Raw genomic sequence first — 24,900 nt, 5'->3', positions numbered from 1 at the left:
AAAATGGGATGGTAGTTATGGCCGTCAACAAGCATTGCCTTATATATGGCATCAATACCACTTTAGCCTGGATTTCATATCTCTATTTGCATAAATTTCATATAATTTTTCTCACAGGAAGTCAAAGAATAAGCTGTTTTACAACCATAGAGGTGCTATGCCATGTAATACACAGTGGATTATCATGATCTTGATTTATGGTGACTTAAGGCAGCATTTTTTATTACATGGTAATTTTGTGACTTTTTAATCAGTATTCCACAATGCTGTCCATTTTTACAGGAAAACTGTTAAGCAGTCTTGATGATAATTATATTTTTTTTAACTTATGTATTTAATTTTTATCTCGCCTTTTTTTGAGATTAGAATGTGGGGTTGTGCTTTGAATGTGTGGTTTAGTTTGATGAACAATTCCTGGTAGTGTGGGACTTCCAGGGTTTGGCAGCAGTGCAAGGGGTGGTTCCAGAGAAATATGGGGAAGTGCTGGGGACACTCAATACTGGAGCAGATGGGCCCAAGAGGTGGCAGTATTGGGAAGGGTGCTGAGGTCCATAGCACTGAAGAGAGTCCTTGGGTGTGTCAGAACTGTAGATGATGCCAGTGTCCCAAGAGGATCCTGAACTCTTGTAGCATGGGGAAACAGTCAGGCTGGATTGGAGATGTGGTAGCGTGGAAATTCTGGGAAAAATAGAGGGCAGCATAGGGTCTGGTGGGGGTATCCTGATGTCTGGTAGCACTAGGAGCAAGGGCCCCAGTATACAAGCATGAGGACGGCCTCAACCAGGATCTTGGGTTCATGTCACGCTACATGTAACCCCACCTGACGTAGGGTCATCCAGACTCGAGTCGTTGTTGGCTTGTTCTCTCCACACAGATGCGGCCGGACCTGCGGTGATTTCCAGCAAAAAAAAAATTTTGTCTGTTTTTTTTGTTTTTCATACAGACCCCAGCATCTGCAACATGTGACCCCACCTCATTGTTCTTTGATGTAATGTTTTCCTGGCTGACCTGTTTGGACACCATTTACACCTTTGATTGCTGTGATTATCTCTCTGCCGAGGTGTGATAAATGGCAGTTAGAAAGATTACCTGTAAACATCTGACATTATTCTCTGACTATATAAGCTGTGTTTTTATGCATCTCTCCACTTCACCTGACAAAGGAGCAGCGCTCCGAAAGCTTGTGATTTCAAATAAAGCTGTTGGACTATAACCTGGCGTTGTGTGATTTCTTACATTTGTCCACCCCAGTCCAACACCGGCATCTCCACACCATACAAGCATTGGAAGAGGTGTCAGCATTTAGAGCACTGGAAGTGGTGTCTTAGATGTCCCACTCCAGAGACTTGTGCACAAGAATCAAGGCCGACACTCCAGTGCAGTGCTGAGGGAGTGTTGCACTGTTGGAGGTGCCGCCTTTTAGATGAGACATTAAACTGAGCCCCCGTCTGCTCTCTCAGGTGGACGTAAAAGATCCTATCACACTCTTTCAAAGAGCAGTGGAGTTACCCCTGGTGTCCTGGCCAATATTTATCCCTCAATTAACATAATAAAAACAGATTATCTGGTCATTATCACATTGCCGTTTGTGGGAGTTTGCTGTGTGCAATTGTCTGCCTCGTTTCCTACATTATAAGTAACTACACTTCAAAAGTACTTCATTGGCTGTGAAGGGCTTTGGGGCATCCTAAGATCATGAAAGGCGCTATATAAATGCAATGTCTTTCTTTCAGGTTATGAAAGCAATGGAAGGATGCTGGTAGGGTTTGAGAGCAGTGGAGTGAATGCAGAGGTATTGAAGCACCTCTAGGATCAAGACTAGAATCAATCCCAGGTTGATGGGGAAGGCCGTCCCTTCTCAACCTAAATCCTACTAGGTATGACCCAAAGCAGAAAAGTTTCCTAAATCTTTACCAATTGCAAATCTTACTCAGAAAGACCACAAGTGACCGGCACGGGAAGTGGAAATGTCACATTTGTGCATTAGAGAATTCTTCTGAAGCACACTGTTGGGGTAAAGTTGTGCTCTTCTCTTATCAGAGTACATGACCAAAATGGGATAGTGTTCGACTTCCCCGAGTATTACTATCCCACAATAAAAACAGAAAATGCTGGAAATACTCAGCAGGTCAGGCAGCATCTGTGGCGAGAGAAACAGAGTTAACGTTTCAGGTTAATGACCTTTCATCAGAACTGGAAAAAGTTGGAGATATAACCGATTTTAAGAAAGTGCAGGGGCTGGGAAAGGGGTAGGGGAGGAAAGAATAAAAAGGGAAGGTATGTGATAGGGTGGGAGGCAGAAGTGATTAAATGACAAAAGGTATGATTGTACAAAGCAAAAGGAGATGGTAATGAGTCAAAAAAATGAATCAAGAGGTGTAAATGGGAATGGCAGAATCATCAACAGCGGTCATCTGACCCCTCTGTCCTCGGCCTCTTACACTGTTCCAACGAAGCTCAACGTAAGCTCGAGGAACAGCACCTCATCTTTCAATTAGGCACTTTACAGCCATCTGGATTCAACATCGAGTTCAACAATTTCAGACCATAACCTCTGTTCCTATTTTTTCCAGATAGCAGCTGTTAATGATTCTGCCATTCCCATTTACCCCTCTTCTAGACTCGTCGCTTCACCTGTCCCATTACCATCTCCTTTTGCTTTGTACAAATCATACTTTGTCATTTAATCACTCTTGCCTTCTACCGTCACAGACCTTCCCTTTTGTTCTTTCCTCCCCTCCCCCCTTTCGTTGCCCCTGCACGTTCTTAAAATCTGTCGCATCTCTAACTTTTTCCAGTTCTGAAATGTTAACTCTTGTTTCTCTCTCCACAGATGTTGCCCGACCTGCTGAGTATTTGATTTTTATTTCAGATTTCCAGCAGCCGCAGTATTTTGCTTTGTATTACTATCCTGCATGTTGGTGAGCACGCACATACACATAAACAGATATTTATACACAGTAACTGTATCTAATAGTATGTGGATGAGCAATAAGATGTTTTCAAAATTACCAGCAGCTAAATTTTAGTTTTATTCTTGCAATCACAACTGATTTCATATCACCTGAGTGTATTAAAATGCATTCACACTCCACAAGTGTGGCAATGGTGCAAACTCAAAACCACTTCTCACTGGTGCTAAACCTGGAGTGTAAATTGGGTGTGAAGGTCCAAAGTGAAGTGGACTGCTTTGTTTGAGTGGCAGATCAGGCCTCAAATCTAGACTCAGGCTGCATTTAGACGATAATTGCGGAGCTAGTGCGATGAGAAATCGCATTGAGCAGACTTTGCGGTTGTAATGTAAATGCACCTTTAGTACAATTCTGCTCTGATGGTGTAGTTTTGAGATTCTGTCCGTGCTATAGGATTGCAAAATGGGTTGCAGGAGCACTCGCTAATTACCCTACAAAAACAGAAGTACAGTCAAAACCTTTCGTTGTTAATTAAATTCTACCAGAAGGTTGTGGGCCCACAGAACATACCAATTCAACAGTGGCAGGATAAAATGCCATTCCCGTGTCAGGACAGAGCATCTCAGCAGATTGCCGAATGACTAAATTTACAGCCTATGTTATGCCAAGTGTACTTACAACCATGAACTGACAGAAGACGGATTTAGGCTGCATCAGTGCATAAGTATTTGGACAATTTACTAATATCTCCGTAAAACTAATTCCCTGTCTAGTAAAGGGTACTTAAGAATTTTACTATGTTAAAGGCGCTATATAAATACAAGTTGTTGTTGTACTTATAAATTAGCAACCTGCAGTTCATAGTTGCTAGCCCTGCTTTGGAATTTTTACAACCATTAATCACCGCCACTAGTCATCACCTTTCAAGAAATGCACACAGGGGGAAGATACTACAATATCAAGTCACCACAGTGACAGCCTTTGTTACCTGTAGACACAGAAATCAAAACATTTCCTCTAACATAAGAGGGAGCTGTTCACACTGCATCGTACTGTTATTGTATCCGTACAAAATTCAGAGCCAGATAATGAGATTTTATACTGGTACTTTGAGGTTTAAACACACTATACAACTGACTTCAAAGTGGAACCTCTTCATATTCAATGCCATCACAAAATTAGTTAATAATTCTTTAAAAATATCTTTGTTGGCCAAATCTGTGTACTACGCTGCATTGACATTCATGCAAGTCTGTTGTTCATATAAACCCTGTTGCTAATCTTGCCAGGATATCAAAGGAACACAAATGCCCTAGGAGCTTGGACAGTGATAGGAGGGGGTGGGGAGGAGGGTGGGGGTGGAATTTCAAGTAGAAAATCACTCCAGGGAACTCTAGCACACATCTCAACAGCAAGTATGAAAACTGGCATTACCAGACGCCTGGTAAAAGTTTATCTACACTCTCAGCCAGTGAATGGTAACAGAAGAGGGAGAAAGTAGAGAAACTATTTAATGTAGAAAAGCAGCCTTTTGTAAGTTAATTTATTAATACAATACATGGGCATTCGATTCTCATCTAAAGTCTTATGCGATACTGGAAGGCCCTCGATCTCTCCATTTAAAACAAAATGTAAAATTTACTGAAAAATATATATTCATAAAGAAAAACGATTCAAAGGCACTTCTACATTGCAATGCCTCAGTAGCATTTGTATACAAACCACTATGCATAGTTAGAATTTTAATAACCAAACCTTGGCAACAATTTTGATTACAGTTGTGCATATAATTTTACAGTTGAGTAAAAATTAAAGAGTTTGAAGACTCCTATTTAAAAAGAAAAGTTCCACAGGTTCATTTATTTTTGTGTTGTGGCGGAGCCACTAAGGGACTCCAATCAATTGTATATAATTCCCTTTAATAATATGTTGGCTATAGCCTGAGTCTGTATCTTTGTTTTCACTGTTTACATGTACAGAGCGCGATCACTTTAATAGCGCGGGTAAACGCGATGACGTCACGCCATTCATCACGTGATCCCCCACCGGCGGGAAAAACGTGATGACGTCAGCCACGGGACCGCCCAAGCAGTCCTCGTGGAGCCTCCGAACTGACTAGACCTATATTCGATGTTCTCCTGTAGTTATCCGTTAAACCTCGTTTATTTGATCGCCTGAGTGGACCTCAGTCTTTTGGATAGGAACTAGACATTCCTACAGTGTATAAGATATCTCCTCAGACAAGAAGTTGATTTTCTGTCATTCAGGAAATTATGTTGCAATGTACTGATGATCTTAGTTTTGCTGTATCACTTTCTGTGGTGTATGTGCCTTTAAGAGCCCCAGGTGTGCGTAATGCCGGTAATTGCCACTTGGGCTATATAAGCCTGTGTATTGTGTATATCCTTTAGAAACCCCCCCCCCCCCAGACTTGCTTAGTAAATACCTATGAACCAACTCCTGTCTTCAGTGTCTTTATCTACACACGGACACTACAGTGGCGACGAAGTGGAAACGGACTTACCTGCAATTCGGCAGCACCTCAAGGACATCGATTCCTCCAGCGTCCAGAAGACTCAAGGAAGAGAAACGAAACTGTGGTTTCACCAGCTGGCCAAGCTGGTGACAGGTACTGCGCTAATCCTTCCTGGGCGTCAGGCTGGAGCTCCAGCGGCGGGCTCTACAGCTGAGACAGGCAGCGAAATCGGAGGCAAGCAATAACGGACTGGGAGGGTGCACTCGAGAGACGGCCGGTGCGGCAAGCAGGTCAGCGTTTAGACCTCCGTCGGGAATGAGTCTCCAACAGTGAATAAACGGAAACCACAGTAAAACAGCATTGTTATCGGTAGCAGCGGCGGGAAAGCGCCATATCATTGCTACAGACAGAAAGAAAAAGCGCGGGAAGCGCCATATCTTTTCTGAAATGCCTAAATCTGGTAATATTGAGGCTTTTGATGGCGAAATAGAAGATTGGACCACATACGTGGAAAGAGTAGAGGTTTATTGCACTGCAAATGGAATAACAGATGAAAAAAAAGCTTCAGTACTTCTGAACTTAATGGGCGCGAAGACATACGGGCTGTTATGAAATTTAATCACTCCAGCCAAACCAAAGGACAAGACTTTTAAAGAAATTGTTGATACCCTGCAGGAGCATTTAAACCCAACACCGCTGCTGATAGCGGAACGATTCAAGTTCTTCAAGAGAAATCAACACAAGAATGAAAGTAACGCTGATTACCTAACCGAATTAAGAAAGCTATCAAAGTACTGCCAATTCGGAGCAGGACTATCGGATTATCTTCGAGACAAATTTGTTTGCGGTCTCTTAAGTGAAGGAACACAAAAAAGACTGCTTTCTGAAAAAGATTTAACATTGGACAAAGCTTTCAGTATGGCTATATCATACGAAGCAGCAGCAAAAGGAGCTGCAGAGATACAACAAGAGACACAGGACTTTGGCACCCATAAAATGACACAGGAGTTCGGAAGATGTTATCGCTGCGGCAGATCCACCCATAACCAGAGGGACTGCTGGTTCAAGGGCAAAGCATGCAGGCAATGTGGTAAGATTGGACACATTGCACGGGTATGCCAATCTGGACAAAATAAATCCACTGACAGAAAACAAAAAAATCAATAAAGAAAAGTACAGGAAGGTACAAATGATGACGGACAATAGCTCCAAAGACCAGAATAGCGATAGCGACTCTGGAAACAAGAGACTAAGCTGTCTCAAATTACATAATGTACTTGCCAAAGAGGATTACCAAACCATTTGGGTTACCCTCACAATAGCAGGGTCCCCAGTTAAAATGGAGCTAGATACAGGATCAGCTCTAACCGTAATAAATCGACGAGATTACGAGAGACTATTTTCGCATATACCTCTAAAAGACACATCCATTATCTTAAAAACATATACGGGGCAGAAAGTCTACCCCAAAGGAAAAATAAGGGTGCCTGTGGTATACAACGGCAAAGAAATACAAAAGTTGTATTTATACATTCTACAAGATGGTGGTCCACCGTTGTTGGGACGTCAATGGATAAGGAAGATACGTTTAGACTGGCACTCCATTCAGGCACTGACGGTGACCAGTAAGGAAAAAAACAATGATGACATCATACCTGAACGATTAAAAGACATCTTGGCCAACGCCAAAGAAGTGTTTCAAGAGAAACTAGGAACCTTGAAAGGCATCACCGCCTCAAGAAAAGTGGAAGATACAGCAATTCCAAATTTTTTTTAGGCAAGACCGGTGCCATACACAATACGTCCGGCAGTCGAGGCAGAGCTGAAGAATTTGGAAAAGGCAGGCGTATTATCCAAAATAGATTGGAGCGAATGGGCAACACCCATCGTACCAGTCATGAAAAAAACATTGAAAAATAACTGAGGAACAGAAAAAAATTCGCATCTGTGGAGACTTCAAGGTGACTGTAAACCCGGTCCTTCACACGGTACAGTATCCTCTTCCGAGGATAGAAGATATTTTCGCCTCACTATCCGGAGGGAAACGTTTCACAAAAATTGACTTGGCACAGGCATATCTACAGATGGAGGTTGAGGAGACCTCTAAAAAGTATTTCACAATAAACACACACAAAGGCCTGTACCAGTACAATCGACTGGTTTTTGGAATAGCATCAGCCCCAGCTATCTGGCAAAGAGCTATGGAGCAAGTCCTGCAAGGGATTCCGGGGACTCAATGCTACCTAGACGACATCCTTATAACAGGAGAAAACGACAACGAGCACCTTGCCAATTTGGAGCAGGTGCTCACTAGGCTGAAAGAACGGGGCCTACGAGCAAATCGCCCCAAAATCAGATATCATATTGTGGCCACATAATTAATTAGGAAGGGTTGCATAAGTCACCTGAAAAAATTGAAGCAGTTATAAAAGCCCCAGCACCTGAAAATGTTTCACAATTAAGGTCATTCCTGGGATTAATAAATTACTATCATAAATCTTTACCGAACTTATCAACTATTCTACACCCTCTTAATGATCTTCTACAGACAGGAGTGATTTGGAAATGGAACGAAGACTGTAAACATGCCTTCCATAAATGTAAAGACTTAATCACATCCGAGAAAATTTTGGCTCATTACAACCCATCACTACCAATCAGACTGGCGTGCGATGCATCCCCTTACGGCATAGGAGCGGTATTGTCCCATAGATTCCCTGATGGCTCGGAACGGCCGATAGCTTTTGCGTCACGCTCGTTGAACTCAGCTGAGCGTAACTATGCCCAGATAGACAGGGAAGCACTCAGCCTGGTATGGGGAGTGAAGAAATTCAACCATTACCTACACGGACAAAAATTTACCTTGCTGACTGACCATCAACCCCTCATCTCCATATTCAACCCTAAAAAAGGTGTCCCCATTATGACGACACAAAGACTAGAGGTGGTCCCTTTTTCTAGGGGCACACCAATACAACATTGAATACAAAGGGTCAAAACAGCATGGGAATGCTGACGGTTTATCACGCCTACCGTTGCCAACGATAGAAGAGGCACCTACAGTAGACCCAGTAGAGATATTCCACTCTACCATAGTGGAATGTCTACCGGTGACAAATTCTGCCATTGAAAGGGAGACAAGAAATGACCCTACTCTCTCACGGGTCTACGATTTAACAGTGAAGGGATGGCCAGCACATGGCGAACCACTGTTGCCAGCATTCTCGCAAAGAAGAGAACAGCTGTCAGTGTGCCGAGGGACCTTGATGTGTGGATCCAGAGTGGTGATTCCACCCAAACTCCAGGATAAAGTGCTAAAGGAGCTTCACGAGGGACATCTGGGTGGAGTGAAAATGAAGAACCTAGCTAGGGCATTTGTATGGTGGCCAGGTATCGATGGAGACATCGAAGACATGACCAAGAGCTGTCTAGGATGCCAGAAGGTCCAAAATGCTCCGCCACAGGCCCCTCTACATCCATGGGAGTGGCCCTCATCTCCCTGGCAAAGGGTGCACATCGACTTTGCTGGTCCATTTATGGACTCAATGTTCTTAATCGCAGTTGATGCACACTCCAAGTGGCCGGAGGTAATAAAGATGTCCTCCACCACCACGGAAAAAACCATCACAGTATTAAGGACCATATTTGCCAGGAATGGGCTGCCGGAGCAGATATGTTCTGATAATGGACCGCAATTTGTGTCCGAAGAATTCAGAAAGTTCTTAAAGAACAATGGGGTAAAGCACTACACGTCCGCCCCATACCATCCCGCCACCAATGGATTGGCTGAAAGGTTTGTCCAGACCTTCAAGAAGGCCATCAAGGCCATGGGTAATGAAGACATAAAACTTCAGCACAAGGTGGATAACTTCTTATTTGCATATAGGAATGCAACGCATATGGTTACTAACCAAACTCCCGCCATGATGTTCTACAATAGAAACCTAAGATGCCGGCTGGATTTGGTCAAGCCCAACATCCGAAGGGACGTGGAGAACCGGCAGTTTCAGGGCATGAATGAAAGGCCAACTAGGGCCTTCCAGATAGGCCAACTGGTTTTGGCCCGGGACTACCGTACCAAGAAATGGCAGCTGGAACTATCTGCACACGATTAGGACCTCTGATGTATACCGTGGACATCGGAGACAGCATAATAAGGCGCCATGCTGACCAAATCATCAAGTCATCCGAAAAGGGACAACCTACACCACCACTCTATACATCTAACGATGAAGTAGAGATACCCATATCTACCTCCGATCCGGTGATACTGGAGCCCAATGAACCCGACACTGGCCTTCAAGCCGAATCAGCCTTGCCAGAAGAACCTACTACACCACCAGAAACTACTACACCCCGAGGCGTTATCCGGACCGAGTCAGGAAGCCTCCTGAGAGACTAACTTATAATTAATTAATACAGCAATGTATATTATTTTGCATATAACATGTAATTAATAATTACTTAAAATATGATGTACTAGTTAGCTAGAAGGGGAGGAATTGTGGTGTATGTGCCTTTAAGAGCCCCAGGTGTACGTAATGCCGGTAATTGCCACTTGGGCTATATAAGCCTGTGTATTGTGTATATCCTTTAGAAACCCCCCCCCAGACCTGCTTAGTAAATACCTATGAACCAACTCCTGTCTTCAGTGTCTTTATCTACACACGGACACTACACTTTCAACGTTCATCTGAATAGACACATGAAAAATTAAACCAAGTTAAATAGTATGTAACAATCAAATATGGTAAATATATTGTAACAGAATATTACAACAGAAACAGTCCATTTGGCCCATCAAATCTGCAGTGTTTTTCTCGATGAGCCACATAGTTTAATCCCACTCTCTTGCTTGCTTCCCATGTATTTTAATATTTCTCTTTTGCAAGTAATTGAATTCCCTTTTAAAAGAACCCAAGAATTCTGCTTCAACGAGGATTTGTGACAGAATTCAACATTATAACCAGCAAGTCTAAAGTTTTTTTTCCCCTAGCCTCTCCCTTAATTTTTTTTGTGATTATCTTAAATTTGTGCCCTCAATACCATCTCACCCAAGCAGGAGAAATAATCTTGCAATACATACTTTATCATAACCCTTCATAATCTTGAAGACCTCAAACTCTCAGCTGAGGGTCACCCCTCAGCTCTTATGAAAAGAAGCTCAACTTCCCTCTTCACAACTGTAACCTCTTATCCCTGATAACCTTTGTGAATCTACACTGCGTCGTTTCCATTGCTTTTATACCCTTCCTATAATGGGATGCTCAAAACGGTGAACAATATTTCAACTGGGTATTGGTCTTGTATAAATTCAACATTACCTCCTTGCTTTTGTATTTTATGCCTCTAGATACAAAATCAAGCATTCCATTTTTATTAAAAAGCCTCATCTACTTGTGCTGTCACCTTCAATTATCTGTGTATCTGCCAATTACCAATGCCACTCTGCTCCTTTACTCCATTTTAAATGTTTCCTTTCCCTAGTACTTCACATTTTACTACATTGAACTCCTGCCACCAATCCACCCACCTTGCGAGCCTATCGATGTCCTCCTCCAGTCTTTCACAATCATCACAATTTGCCATACCTGCTGGCTTAAGTGAGACTTTAAATAAGCCCAGTGACAACAGTACATTAAGCACCGGGGTACAAATGGTGTAGGAAGAGGAAAACCAAATCTTGAGTGAATCCCATGTTTTCACACATTTTCCAAGGGTGATATAATTTGGCTACAGTATTGCTCACTTTACAACAGACACATTAAAATATGGTGCATTACAGGCTGATGAGATGTAAAGTTGCCAAATGCTAAAATATTAGAGGGGGCAGAGTTTCCACTTTTGGGCGCAGTCAAGAAATTGTGTGTCAGCGTGGCTCAGTTGGTAGCACCCTCGCCTCAGAGTAAGAAGATTGTGGGTTCAAGTTCAACTCCAGGGACTTGAGCACAAAAATTGAGGCCGACACTGCAGTACTGAGGGAGTGCTGCGCTGTCGGAGGTGCTGTTCTTTGGGCGAGATGTTAAACCGAGGCCCCGTCTGCTCTCTCAGGTGGACATAAAAGATCCTATGGCACTATTTCAACGAAGAGCAGGAGAGTTATCCACGGTGTCCTAGCCAATATTTATCCCTCAATCAACATCACTAAAAAACAGATTATCTGGTCATTATCACATTGTTGTTTGTGGGAGCTTACTGTGGGCAAATTGGCTGCTGCATTTCCTACATTACAACAGTGACAATACTTCCAAAAGTACTTCATTTGCTGTAAAGCGCTTTAGGATGTCCAGTGGTCATGAAAGGCGCTATATAAATGCACGTCTTTCTTTTTTTCAAAATTGCATTGGTTGGGTTACAGTTTAAGTTCCCACTAAAATGCAATAGCATAATCCAAACGTCAAATCTTCTATGAACCAGTGCAGTCGGGCAGCATTTCTTTTTTTCCCCCCCCTTACAAAGTATTCCTTGATGTACTCAAGTGTGGCAACCTGGTGCAGTTTTATTAATACAGCTGGAAATTGGTTTAATCAGCAAAAATAAGCATTTTTAAATAAGGCTGTCTGGTCCTCCACCGGAGATTAACCCGCTTTTAAAATAACTGAAAATGAAGTAAAAATGATACTGAATCATTTAATAGTTTAATTAGTATACACTAGTCAGTTTGAGTAAATTAAATATTTTTTGATATGAAAAACTTAAAACATGCCTGTGCATCTAAGAAAATGCGTGCAATTTGAAGAGCCTTCCCGAACCAGTACAATTGGTGGAATCTCACAATTTTGACCCTGGAGTGTGGCCAGTTTTGTGGGCGGGGCCTGATTGGGCGAATTGAATCTTGAACCAGCGTAAAAGATTGTGGAAAACACGAACACAAGTGGTTTTGGGTGTAACTGGAGAATTGCAAATGTTACACCCTTGTTCAAAAAAGGGTGTAAAGATAAACCCAGCAACTACAGGCCAATCAGTTTCAACTCGGTAGTGGGGAAGCTTTTAGAAACGATAATCAGGGACAAAATTAACAGTCACTTGGACAAGTGTGGATTAATGAAGGAAAACCAGCACGGATTTGTTAAAGGCAAATCGTGTCCAAAAAACTCGATCCAAGTTTTTTAATGAGGTAACAGAGGGGCTTGATGAAGGCAATGCAGTTGACACGGTGTACATGGATTTCCAAAAGGCGTTCGACAAAGTGCCACACAATAGGCTTGCCAGCAAAGTTGAAGGCCATGGAATAAAAGGGACAGTGGCAGCATGGATACGGAATTGGCTAGGTGACAGGAAACAGAGAGTAGTGGTGAACGGTTGTTTTTCGGACTGGAGGAAGGTACACAGTGGTGTTCCCCAGGGGTCGGTACTAGGACCACTGCTTTTCATGATGTATTAATGACTTGGATGTGGGTGTACAGGGCACAATTGCAGATGAAATTTAATGCAGAAAGTGTGAAGTGATACATTTTGGTAGAAAGAATGAGGAAAGGAAATATAAACTAAAGGGTACAATCCCAAAGGCAGTGCATGAACAGAGAGACCTGGGGGTATATGTGCACAAATTGTTGAAGGTGGCAGAGCAGGTTCAGAAAGCAGTTAAAAAAGCTTAAGAGATCCTGGGCTTCATGAATAGAGGTATAGAGTACAACAGCATGGAAATTATGATGAACCTTTATAAAACACTGGTTCAGACTCAACTGGAGTATTGTGTCCAATTCTGGGCACCGCCCTTTAGGAAAGATATGAAGGCCTTAGAGGGGGGTGCAGAAAAGATTTACGAGAATGATTCTAGGGATGAGGGACTTAAGTTACATGGATAGACTGGAGAAGCTGGGGTTGTTCCCCTTAGAGCAAAGAAGATTGAGAGGAGATTTGATAGAGGTGCTCAAAATCATGAGGGGTCTGGACAGAGTAGAGAGAAATTGTTCCCATTGGCAGAAGGGTCGAGGTCACAGATTTAAGGTGATTGGCAACATAAGAAAAACATTTTTTTACTCAGCGAGCGGTTAGGATCTGGAAAGCACTGCCTGAAAAGGTGGTGGGGGCAGACTCAATCGTGGCTTTCAAAAGAGAGTTGGATAAGTACCTGAAAGAAAAAACATTTGCAGGCTACGGGGAAAGGGCGGGGGAGTGGGACTAGCTGAGGTGCTCTTGCAGAGAGCTGGCACGGGCTCGACAGGCCGAATGGCCCTCTTCCATGCTGTAACCATTCTAGGATTCTATGAACTCACTTACGTTTAAAATTCCCTGATTTTTGCATTGGTTCAGCTGATTCCACCCAGACTGCACGGATATTACTAGCGGAAACTCGACCAGAGATTTTTAAGCAGCATTTAGGAGTATTTTAAACAGTAAAACAAACATACATTAAAATACTGGAGATGGGTTAAGAAAAAGTTTCTGGTGCAGCGGGGAGTACAATTTGTATGTTGCAATAAATGGAAGTCAGAAAAACTTCTTCAGTATGGCTGTGAAATTGATTGAATACATTATGCTATTCTTAGATACAGTACAAGGTTTACTAAACTATTTTTAAAAATGGGACTGTGTACTCCATTAGTGAGCTTCACCACAATGCAACTGTTCTTTGAAATCAAGCTTAAGATAATTGACTTCATATGAGCTTTAAATTTTAACAGTACAAAGTACAGACTATTGAAAGCAGGGACTGAAATAGTACAAATCCCACAAGAAAGATGCAGTTAATTCGGCAGTTCAAAGGCAACAAGACACCTAAGAATTAAGCCACCCCACCCCCCATCCTCCTCTCCAGGCAGCAAGAGGCTGCAAACACAAAAGGAACGAGACAAAGGAGACCCCCGTGCTGATCACACTGACCAGCCTATCTACAACTAGTCCCGACACGTCACGGTCTCAAACAATAGACAAACATTTTTTTTTTTAAGTTCACATACATAGGAAGAGTGCCTTGCCCTGCCCTGTATCAACAGCTAAAGTTCATTGTTTGTGCAAGGATACATCAATTGTTAAAAACAAGTAAGCTGCTTCACAGCCAGTGCAAAAGGTAACAGATGCAACGGAACAGCAAGAACTACAGTATGGTGTCTTATTGTATTTAACAGTGACAAGTCTTGAGTATGAATGTTTAAAATACTGAATTTACAGAAAGCAGGTAGAAGTTTAGAGCAATAAAGGTGAATCACCAGAACATGGAAGGATTAAGATATGAATATTTCTGTAATACAAAACACTCCAACACACAAATACAATGTTTCAAACAAAAACTAAAATATTCTATCTAGTAAATAGCTTGTACTCAGGAGAACCTGTTCAAATGATGCTTCATTGAAGGCTAATGCTACACAATTAATACCTCAGTGCAAAATGGCGCCTGTTTAAAAAACATCACAACAAAGTACCAGAATTAAGAGGGACAAAATGCTCAAAATGCAAAGCAAAACTCAGAGTAGCTCACCTTGATTTGCAGAAAGCAACAATTTCAAAAAGAAGAAAAGCATCCAAGGATCCTAAAATTACGTTTCACTCATACAATGTACATGTTGTACGTAAGCTCCAAACTCATGGCAAGTATCAGTTTCTGTTGTGGGTGGGTCAGAGTATGTAAAACAAGGAGCTATCGACTCAAACGCACCAATCACATTAACCTGCCTCACCTTGCATCCAATCACTGAGTGAAAGATAGAACACTGTGGGACATGCTAAAGCAACAGCAAGCAGCACAAACCCGAGCAGCCTGGATCAGAGCTTGTCAACAGCTCGAAAACGTAGCACAAAAATATTCCAGCACCTCCCACACCAGGTGTCACTGCTCGGGTTCCACTATGCTTACCAGGATTGTCTCACAGTTATCTTAATGTTCGGAATCACTCCTTTTGTTCAGCTTTAAAACCCATCCTGAAGAGTATACGGTCTTACATTAACATTTCACATTTTTATTAAAGATATTTAAAGGCTACTGCAATACTGTTTACTATTTTTCTCCTATTTTCTGCCCTTACCCCTCCTGTCCTGAAGGCAATAACCGCTGGAATATATGACCAACTGCAAGCCTCCAGTACCTCACAAAAATGCCGATTCTTCATGCTTGAGCTTGGCCAATAAGCGTCAGTAAGCTAAATCAACTACAGGGGTGACCACATCAATATCTTCACGCACTCTCCACAAACACATTTTAAAATCAAATATACTTAGGGAGCAATAAACAAGACAGTGTGCTTTAATCTTGAGGTTTAGCACACAGTGCAGCAGTGACCCTCAATATAAACGCAAAGGACTTATATAGATCAGGTTAGTTCATTATTTACATTAGAATATGTCTATACTTAACAAGATATTGGAATTGGATATTGCATACAACCTTGGTTTCACATCAACTCCAATGCAGAACAATGAAAATTTGTGACTGATTAAAATACAAGTATATCCAGGGCTTTACAATTTTTCTCAGCCAAAGAAAACATTTTTTTAATCATTAATTTGAGTTATATGCAGTTGACCAGTGAAGCCTACAGATGGGGAGGGGCAAGAGGCAGCAGGACAATAAAGCAAAAATTGAACAGCTGTGCTGTACTGCAGCAAGGGCTTGAGAGAAAAAGGCAAACATAGCATCTGCTTTTAGAAGACCAAGCAGTTACCATAGCAATGAGGATCAGAGAAGTACAAAGATGGCGATAAAATGAATCCCAATCTTTACAACTGATGTGAAGACTGTATTCGTAATAACAGGTTTGTTATAAAGACTGGAGAAAGTGTCATCACATTTTGGTTATTATATATTTGATACTGCAGTAACACCACTGTTTAAATCTTCTTCTGCTCCCTGGTTTGTGCAGTCAGCTGATGTCAGACAGAGTAGCAATAGGGATGTTACAACTGTTCTTAGAAGCCTTGAGCACGGGGGCAGGGGTTAAAAAAAAAAATCAGCCAGAGTTGCCAGTGCTAATTGCAGGCCAGTGACCTCTACTGGACAGAACATGTGTACATGTCAGGTGAGAATAGGTGCTGGCTCTGGTGTGATGCCCCTGACAATCAAATAGTTTACAAACAGTCACAATAAAGGTTTGCACGAGCTACCAGAGGGCTACCTACACCCTTGAAGATGTACTCCAGCATGAGTCTTCAGGAGAGGAGGGAAGAAAAATAGAAAGACAAATATGAGGCAGAGAAAATAATCTTACATTTTGTATACTAATCTAAATTTGCACAGACTGCTACAGTATTAGTCCTATTAGCTATTGACATTTAAAAATCCACCTGGCAGGATTCAAATATATGAAACCAATATTCCTGTAAGGATGAAAGATGCCACAGCTTTCACAATTTTACTACAAGATCAACAATGAATTGTTCAGCTATACTATAGTTTAATCATTTTATTTTTTACTTGCACTGACTTTGAAGTTTAAATTTTGTCACATTGAAATTACCAGTTTATAAAAACTATACGTTAAAATCTTGATGCTGAACATTTGAACCTTGCATTCAAGTGAAACTGTAACAGAGTAGATATTCAAATATTCAGTTTTTCAGGGGGCTCCCAGAGTGGGGTGGTTTTACAAGATGTAATCTAAATAGTTTGTTCTGCACTGCAAATAAAATTTGCTGTTCATGAATTAGGCTAGTGGTGAAACATTTCTGATTTTTAAAAAGTTTAGAACAGGTACTGATCATTATCAATAATGAGAAAAATAAGATGACAGTACATTAATAAACCTAAAAACAACTTCATACTACTATAGCCGTGCCAACTTGAGACTCAAACACATAATTTGCCAGTCTAAAAACATTATTTTAATCATTGCTGTCTATACAAAATCATAGGTTATTTGTACAATATATTTGATTTACACAGCAAGCAAATTAAATGACATTCATGTTGATCCACAAGAATCTAAACTGCCCAACAAATACTTTACCCTGAACCAGAATCACCTCAAGTTATTCAACTAATACACACATTACAGTCAGACATAAACTTTAAAACTCAAAATGCTACAGTAGTTTCTTTCCACCACCCAATTGGCCCTCTTCCACAGATTCCAAATGAAACACGTTGAAGGGGAGGGGTTAGGAACAGGGTTCTGCCGTGTACAAGCAAAATTCCAATGAATGCTTAATTTCCTTCCTTGGTTATCCGGTCACAAGAATAGTTCAAATAACAAGCTGAAGGATTAGTTTACTCCCCCAAAACAAAGAGCATATACTTGATCTTCCAATATGCCTTCTTTTAAAAAAAACTATTTCAGACTTCGTCCCCTCTAACCGTATTCTAATATTCTGCAAGAACAAAAGCTAATTTTAATTTCAAATATTTAAAATTAATATCCCACCAACTACTGATAGAAATATGGTACCATGCTAGTACAACGATGCTTTATAATTAGTCATGGAGAGGATAACCCATTGTTTCCAGTATGGAACATTTTATAAAATGAAGTGGCGCAATTACAGAGAATAAGTGACCGTGTTCCTCAAGTGTTAACTAACTCGTCAGTCAGTCATAAATCCTAAAATCACAACCACTCCCGACCCTCGACCTCTACCACCTAGAAGGACAAGGGCAGCAGGCGCATGGGAACACCACTTCCTGCAAGTTCCCCTCCAAGTCACACACCATCCTGACTTGGAAATATATCGCTGTTCCTTCATCGTCGCAGGTCAAAATCCTGGAACTCCCTCCACAACAGCACTGTGGGAGTACCTTCACCACATGGACTGCAGCAGTTCAAGAAGGAGGCCCACCACCAGCTTCTCAAGGGCAATTAGGGATGGGCAATTAATGCTGGCCTTGGCAGCAACGCCCAACTCCCACGAACGAATAAAAAAACACTATAGTGTCAGCCTTGCCTCAGTTGGTAGCATTCTCACCTCTGAGTCAGAGGCTGTGTGTTCAAGTCTCACTCCAGAGACTTGAACACAAAATCTAGGTGTAGTACTTCAATGCAGTACTGAAGGAGCACTGCGCTCTTGTCGGAGGTGCCATCTTTCAGATGAGACGTTAAACCGAGGCCCCATCTATCCTCTCAAGTGGACCTAAAAGATCTCATGGCACTATTCGAAGAGCAGGGGAATTCTCCTGGTATCCTGGCCAATAGTTATCCCTCAACCAATATCACTCACGCAGTTTATCTGGTCATTATCTCATTGCTGTTTGTGGGACCTTGCTGTGTGCATATTGACTACTGCAGTTCCCTAAATTACAACAGTGACTATACTTTAAAAGTACTTAATTGGCTGTAAAGCACTTTGGGATGTGAAGTCATGAAAGCTGCTATAAAAATGCAAGTTCCTTCTTTCTTTATATTAATGGCCAAATGATTTAACAAACCACTGAATACATTTGTGAAAGAAGAATAAGCTCAGGATTGTGGAGTTACATGTGCAAGTGATTCAGTAAGCACACTGACAACTGAAGTTTGTTTCCTGTGGCACATAGACCCATAGGGAGGGGATCTCATCGAAACCTATAAAATTCTATCAGGCCTGGATAGACTAGATGCAGGAAGGATGTTTCCGATGGCTGGGGAGTCCAGAACCAGGGGTCATAGTCTAAGGATAAGGGGTAAGCCATTTAGGACTGAAATGAGGAGGAATTTCTTCACCCAGAGAGTGGTGAGCCTGTGGAATTCTCTGCCACAGAGGGCGGTGGAGGCCAGTTCATTAAATATATTCAAGGAGGAGTTGGATATATTTCTTAAGGCTAAAGGGATCAAGGGATATGGGGAGAAGGCAGGGACAGGGTACTGAATTTGGATGATCAGCCATGATCTCATTGAATGGCGGAGCAGGCTCGAAGGGCCTACTCCTGCTCCTAGCTTCTATGTTTCTATAGGGCTGAATTTTCTGGGGTGGTAGCAGGTCGGGGTGGGAAAGTTGTTATTTTTGACAGTGGGTCAGGAACCCGCTGTCATCTCACTCCCACCCACCTTTCCCACAGGCACGTTGGTCATCGTGGTGTTGATCAGACTGGCAGGGGACCCAATTGAGATCATTATCAGGTAGTTAACAGGCCTTTTCTCACTTACTTTTTTAATTTCCCTGCATGGCCACGGGATTCATGCAGCTCGGGAACCACATCTGTTAACCTGAGTTCCGTGGCCATTGCTCCAGCTAATTACTTGACAGATGGAAAACAAAGCAAAATAAAAACATGTTGATTATATCAGCTAACAGATTGATGGAGATTCTGTTCTACCTGAAAAGCTACTGGTAAATGTTAATTCAGAAATTCCTGAAGGGATGCAAGTGCTACCCTGGATGGTGAGGGAAATACATTTTTCACTGGCTATTCTCAGCTGTTGCCTTCCAACTCAACAGTAATTGCAGTGAATTGATCTGCACTATAAAAAATGACATATACCATTTAAATAAATGTGTGTGTTTCTGGTCAGGTTTTTCCTCAGTATACTGTGATTGTCCAGTTACACATTAAATCAAGCCATCAACCGTAACAATTTCATTCTCATCACTCATTCCACTGGTTCAATTACTAATTTAATTTTTCAGTCTGAGACATTAGGGTGAATTTCTGTGGAGGTTCTCTCACTTGTCCATTGTTAACTTACATAAAAACATAGAAGATAGGAGCAGAAGTAGGCCATTCGGCCCCTCGAGCCTGCTCCGCCATTCAACGCAATCATGGCTGATCATCCAAATTCAGTACCCGGTCCCTGCTTTCTCCCCATACCCCTTGATCCCCTTAGCCTTAAGAAATATATCCAACTCCTTCTTGAATATATTTAATGTATTGGCCTTTACTGCCTTCTGTGGTAGAGAATCCCACAGGTTCACCACTCTCTGGGTGAAGAAATTCCTCCTCATTTCTGTCCTAAATGGCCTACCCCTTATCCTTAGACTGTGACCCCTGGTTCTGGACTCCCCGACCATCAGGAACATCCTTCCTGCATCTAGTCTGTCCAGTCCAGTTCAATGGAAGAGCTGCAGAAATCCCAGAAACACATTGTAAGCACCACGTACACTGTCAGGGATTCCACAGCTCTTCTGCTGAATTTGCATAAGATTATAAATCTACCCCTTTACAATTACATTTAAAATCTGCTTAATTTTATGTATTACCTATACACACACATCTTTTATTTGTACCAGTTATTGATACAAAAGTCTATAGAATTGTGACTAAAGCACCAATAACTTCCCAATTAATGTAGTTTTTAAAATTATGTTCTTGATCATATTTGCAGATGGTGTCATATTAATGATAATATTTAAATATTTCTTTGTCACTCATATACATCTTTTATTATATTATTGTAGAGTAAAGATTTAACATCTACTATGTTAGATTAAACTTAACATTTAATGTGGCCAGGGTCCCTTTAAGGATCTCATTGGGCTGGCTAAATAGGCCCCATTAAGGGAAGTTCATTTTCTATAGCGGGATGGAGCCAGCAGCGGGGTTATGACCTGCCACAGACACCAGACCCGCCAAGGTAAAGAAAATTTCAGACTTGGCAGCAGCATAGGTTCAAAACCTGTGACTACAGTATTGTGGAATAAAAACAAAAATAAATGCTAGAAACATTCAGCAGGTCAGGTAGCATAGGGTTAATTTTTCAGTCAATGGCCTTTCATCAGTACTGAAAGATGTTCCCAATGAGCAGATGATAAGCAGGTACCGAGACAGGGAAAAGGGGGCAAGAAAAAAAGGAGGTCTGTGATGGGTGGAGGGCAGTTAAATGACAGAAGCAATGAAGGTGCAAGGCAAAAGAAGGTGACAATGAGAGAAATGAGAGATACAAAAGATGCATCCGTAGGATGTGTAAATCATTACAGTAGAATAGCAGAGGGGGAGCAAAGCATGGAAAATGTGGCAAAGCGGAGAAGGCTCACGTGGCCTGGGAATGTGGCAGAAGAAGACAGCTAGACACCAGGGGTACGGACCACCTTGCTGACCATGTACACTTCTTTTGGACTTGACCAAAAACTATGTAGTTATACAAGGGAAGAGTGTACAGGAACATATGGAGTGGTTATGGTTGATTTCAATTTGCCAGGGATAGATTGGGAAATCAATGGAGGAGACGATAAGTGTGAAGACATAATCCTCGCACAATATTGGATCATTACATGAAACATTTGGTCAAGAAATGCACACAAGCAGGGACACTATTGGACCTGATATGAAGTAAAAACCAGGAAATATTAGAGCTCAGAGTCAGAGAACACGTTGGTAACAGTGACGAAAATACTGAAGTTGAAGGCCAGGCTTATTATAGAAAAGAGAATGAATACTATAGGAACATTCTGCTTTAGAAAGGCAGATCGTGAGGGGATGAAGGGCGAGCTCAGGAACCTGGACTAGATAGCACTGTCAGAGGGAAAAAGCATGCAAGAAAATGGATCATGTTTAGAAATACTCATTCCTTTCTAGCTCTGCGAATAGTAACAGGAAAAAAAGACCAATGTGGGCATCAATGGAAATAATGCAGGGAATATGGGCAACAAAGAGATTGTTCCTAATGTATAAAGCTACGAGTAGCATGGTGACCAAGAGGATTATAAAGACAAGGTAAAGGAGGTTGAGAAACTGGTGAGGGGGGTGGGGGGAAAGAGGACTGGATGGTGCAGTGCATTACCCACTAATCCTTTTGAGAACCCAGCCCAGCTGATGGAACGAAAATATGTCTACAACCTGTAAAGGTCCTATGCAAAGTAAGTTTGGGCAGTCCCAACGTGGTTCATAAGGGGCTTGGAATTGCAGCACAAAATTGTTCTTAATTTAGCACTTATTGGCAATCTCGTTCAGAGGCTATAGGTTGGTTGGGGTGAGAAATGGAACAGGTGTCACACTGGTGCAGCAGTGGGTGCTCTCTTAAGGTTGGGACAGACTAGAGGGAGCTGTCCTCCACATCTGCCTGTGTTATACCTGAACTTGACTTGAGAGTCCTTGATGAAGGGTTGCCTCCGGGAACTTCTGCGAGAAAACATTCCAAGCTCGCTTGGTGACCGCCAGAGTTTGATCCTTCCCTAGCTCCTTTCCGGTGGTGCAGCTGGTCCCACGGCCGGCCTAGTGTGCACGTGCGGCAACTCTACTTGCACAACAGAGCGGTTTCAGCGGTGCAAGGTATTGTGGGTGTGTGGCACCACCATTGCGGCCTTTGGTCTTCGAAAGCATTAACTGTTACCTGTTGGTTCACCCTGGCTGCAATCTCAGAAGAACAGGTAACATAGGAAGTGGTCACTTTCATAAGCAGTGGCAATGTACAAATTCATGGAAACAGGGAACTCCACAACCTCCTTCAATTCCATATACAGCTCAGAAAGTATTTGCTTGTTGACTCAAAAGGCATTATTTCCAGGCTGATGGATTCTGAGGTGGCGATTACTGCTGATTTTATGAATTATTTTATCTAGCACCATCACTGCTATGTTTCTTTTCAGTTTGTCCATAACTAGGGTTGGATGTGGGAAGAAACACTACATACAGTTAAAACATGATCAAAACCTCTCTCTGACTAAAATCCAGGGAGAGACATTATCTCCAATGCCCTCATTGCCCAACGACAAACTCTAAATGGTCCAAAACTCAAACCACCGCTCGCACATCATTCAAGTCGTCTACTTTGCTGAAGCCGCCTCCTCCCCCCACTGGAACTCGCCATCTCCCTTCAGACCAAACAATTATTTCCCCCTCAACAGTTCCTGACTCTAACTGTGCCGTTAACACACTCCAGCATCTCACTTCTGATCTCCCATTCACCATTATGTCCTTTCCTGTCTTCTGATTGCATCAGCACGGTTATGGTCATGTCAACGTTCTTTTTCCTTCTGAATTACACATACATCTACATGCTCTTCCTCCTGCTTGCATCCTCCCTGTTCTGAAAGCAAGCATCGTTTCCATGTCTCCCACTCTAATTCTTTCCCAGTATCTCATTACTTTGGAGCTTCAAGCCTGTGGTTTGCACCTGTGCACTTTCTTCACCTGCTCGTGGACAGTCGCCTAGTTCTCAAAACTCGTGCGACAACTACCAACATAAAACCATGAGCAAAGACACTACAGGGGACCCAACCTTTGCAATAACATTTTCAAACTGTGGGCAAGTGTCATGTATTCAGACATCACCTGATCAACCCTCCAGGAATATGTCCAACAAGACTTGGCAACCCCAACTTGATGCTGAAACTGGGTGCTTAAAACAGGAAGCATCCCATTCCGTCACCTTGATGAGCATATAACATTTTTTTAATTGGTCAGGAGATTTAGAACCTAGAAAATTAGATCAACAAAGCAGGAAATATTAGAAGAAATCTGAAGCATTTATATAAATGTATGTATTCACAAGCAAACAGGTTAAAATAAAGAAATGGTGAAGCAATTGAAAGATTCCAAAGGTGACATGGCATCAAGTGACCACGGGACAGCAAATGTACTAAATTAATTTTTTTCTGTGTTCATTAAGGAGTCTGTGGATATTTGATTTTCTAGGGTGTGGAGGAAGTACAAAAATAAATAGAAATTTCAGATCAGGCGGTCATTTATAGGCTGAGGAAGTGAAAAGAACACAAGGCAATTGGCCAAATTTGCATACAAAGGAAAATTAAAGAAGTCCCCATCAAAACCGATCATATCTTTGGCACAATTTTCAGGAAATGATTAGAAATGGGAGTAGTGCCCGAGGATTAGAAAATAGCTAACATAACACTAATATTTTGAAAGGGGCATAGAGCCAGCCTAGAAAATTGGGAGCCAATGAGCCTTACATCATTATCCCCTGAAAGGATAGTGAAATACTTAGATAGGTGTGGTATGGTAAGGGGGAAATTAGCATGGATTTATGGATGACATATTATTTTCCACTGCGGTCATATCCTCATACTCAACACACTTTCCTGCTGTATCAGCATCTGAACTTAGGCCGTCATCTACCAGCCAATTATAGTGCCGCCGCCACCACCCAGGCTGAGATCTGTTCATTCAGCAGAGACAGGGAAATCGAACTTGGGTTACTCCTGGTGTGTATGGCTCAATTCTACACTAGCCAGTACAACTACCCACTGAGCCTTTGAGTTAGCTTCCTCTAAGCTGTAGAGGCAGTATAGGAAGTTTAACTTTTGAGCACTCTATCCAAAGCCATTATGTTTGACTGAATAGGCAGTGCAGGTTTGAAAAGATAAATAGCTTACACATTCGAGGAAGAGGAAAAACAGCATGTAACGCCTTCCATTTTTGTTTAGACTGTAAACGTATTCCCCTTCCATGCCTGAAAGTCTGCCAATGCAACAATTAACTACATTGCTAAAATTTGTTTAATTCTATTCTTTCCATTAGCCTTCATTTGCTTTCAATTCTCACTGCAAACAGCAAAGGTTAATCAAATGCTGACTAGCATCCAAAGGCTCTATTAAATGTAAATTCTATAGCACTGCTTGAAAACGACAGAGGAACCAAAACATTATTTCTGAAACTAATTAGGTGGGTTTATATCCAACTTTACAAATAAAGTGCAGGCTTTTCAGCGCTCTCCCAATACAATTTAACAAACACCAAGTTAAACTTCTGCAAATTCACAACATGGTTCC

General features: G+C 41.9%; 1 protein-coding gene across 11 annotated transcripts in view; it reads right to left on the bottom strand.

Annotated features, from left to right (window-relative positions):
* LOC147103362 (protein 4.1-like) overlaps positions 1 to 24,900 on the bottom strand; it is a 192,627-nt gene that overhangs the window by 134,715 nt on the left and 33,012 nt on the right. For 2 of the 11 annotated variants that reach the window (XM_085962878.1, XM_085962872.1), the window contains exon 1: positions 14,813 to 14,957. The exons of the other annotated variants lie outside the window; for them this stretch is intronic. The gene's annotated coding sequence lies outside the window, so the exon portion shown is untranslated. Of the gene's footprint in view, positions 1 to 14,812; positions 14,958 to 24,900 lie in introns of those variants that run through there. 11 annotated transcript variants of the gene reach the window in all.

The sequence above is a fragment of the Somniosus microcephalus genome, chromosome 20, assembly GCF_052327205.1.
Source record: "Somniosus microcephalus isolate GS21.2 chromosome 20, FLI_Smic_1.0, whole genome shotgun sequence".
NCBI classification, from domain to species: domain Eukaryota; kingdom Metazoa; phylum Chordata; class Chondrichthyes; order Squaliformes; family Somniosidae; genus Somniosus; species Somniosus microcephalus.
This window is presented reverse-complemented; position numbering and strand designations above follow the sequence as displayed.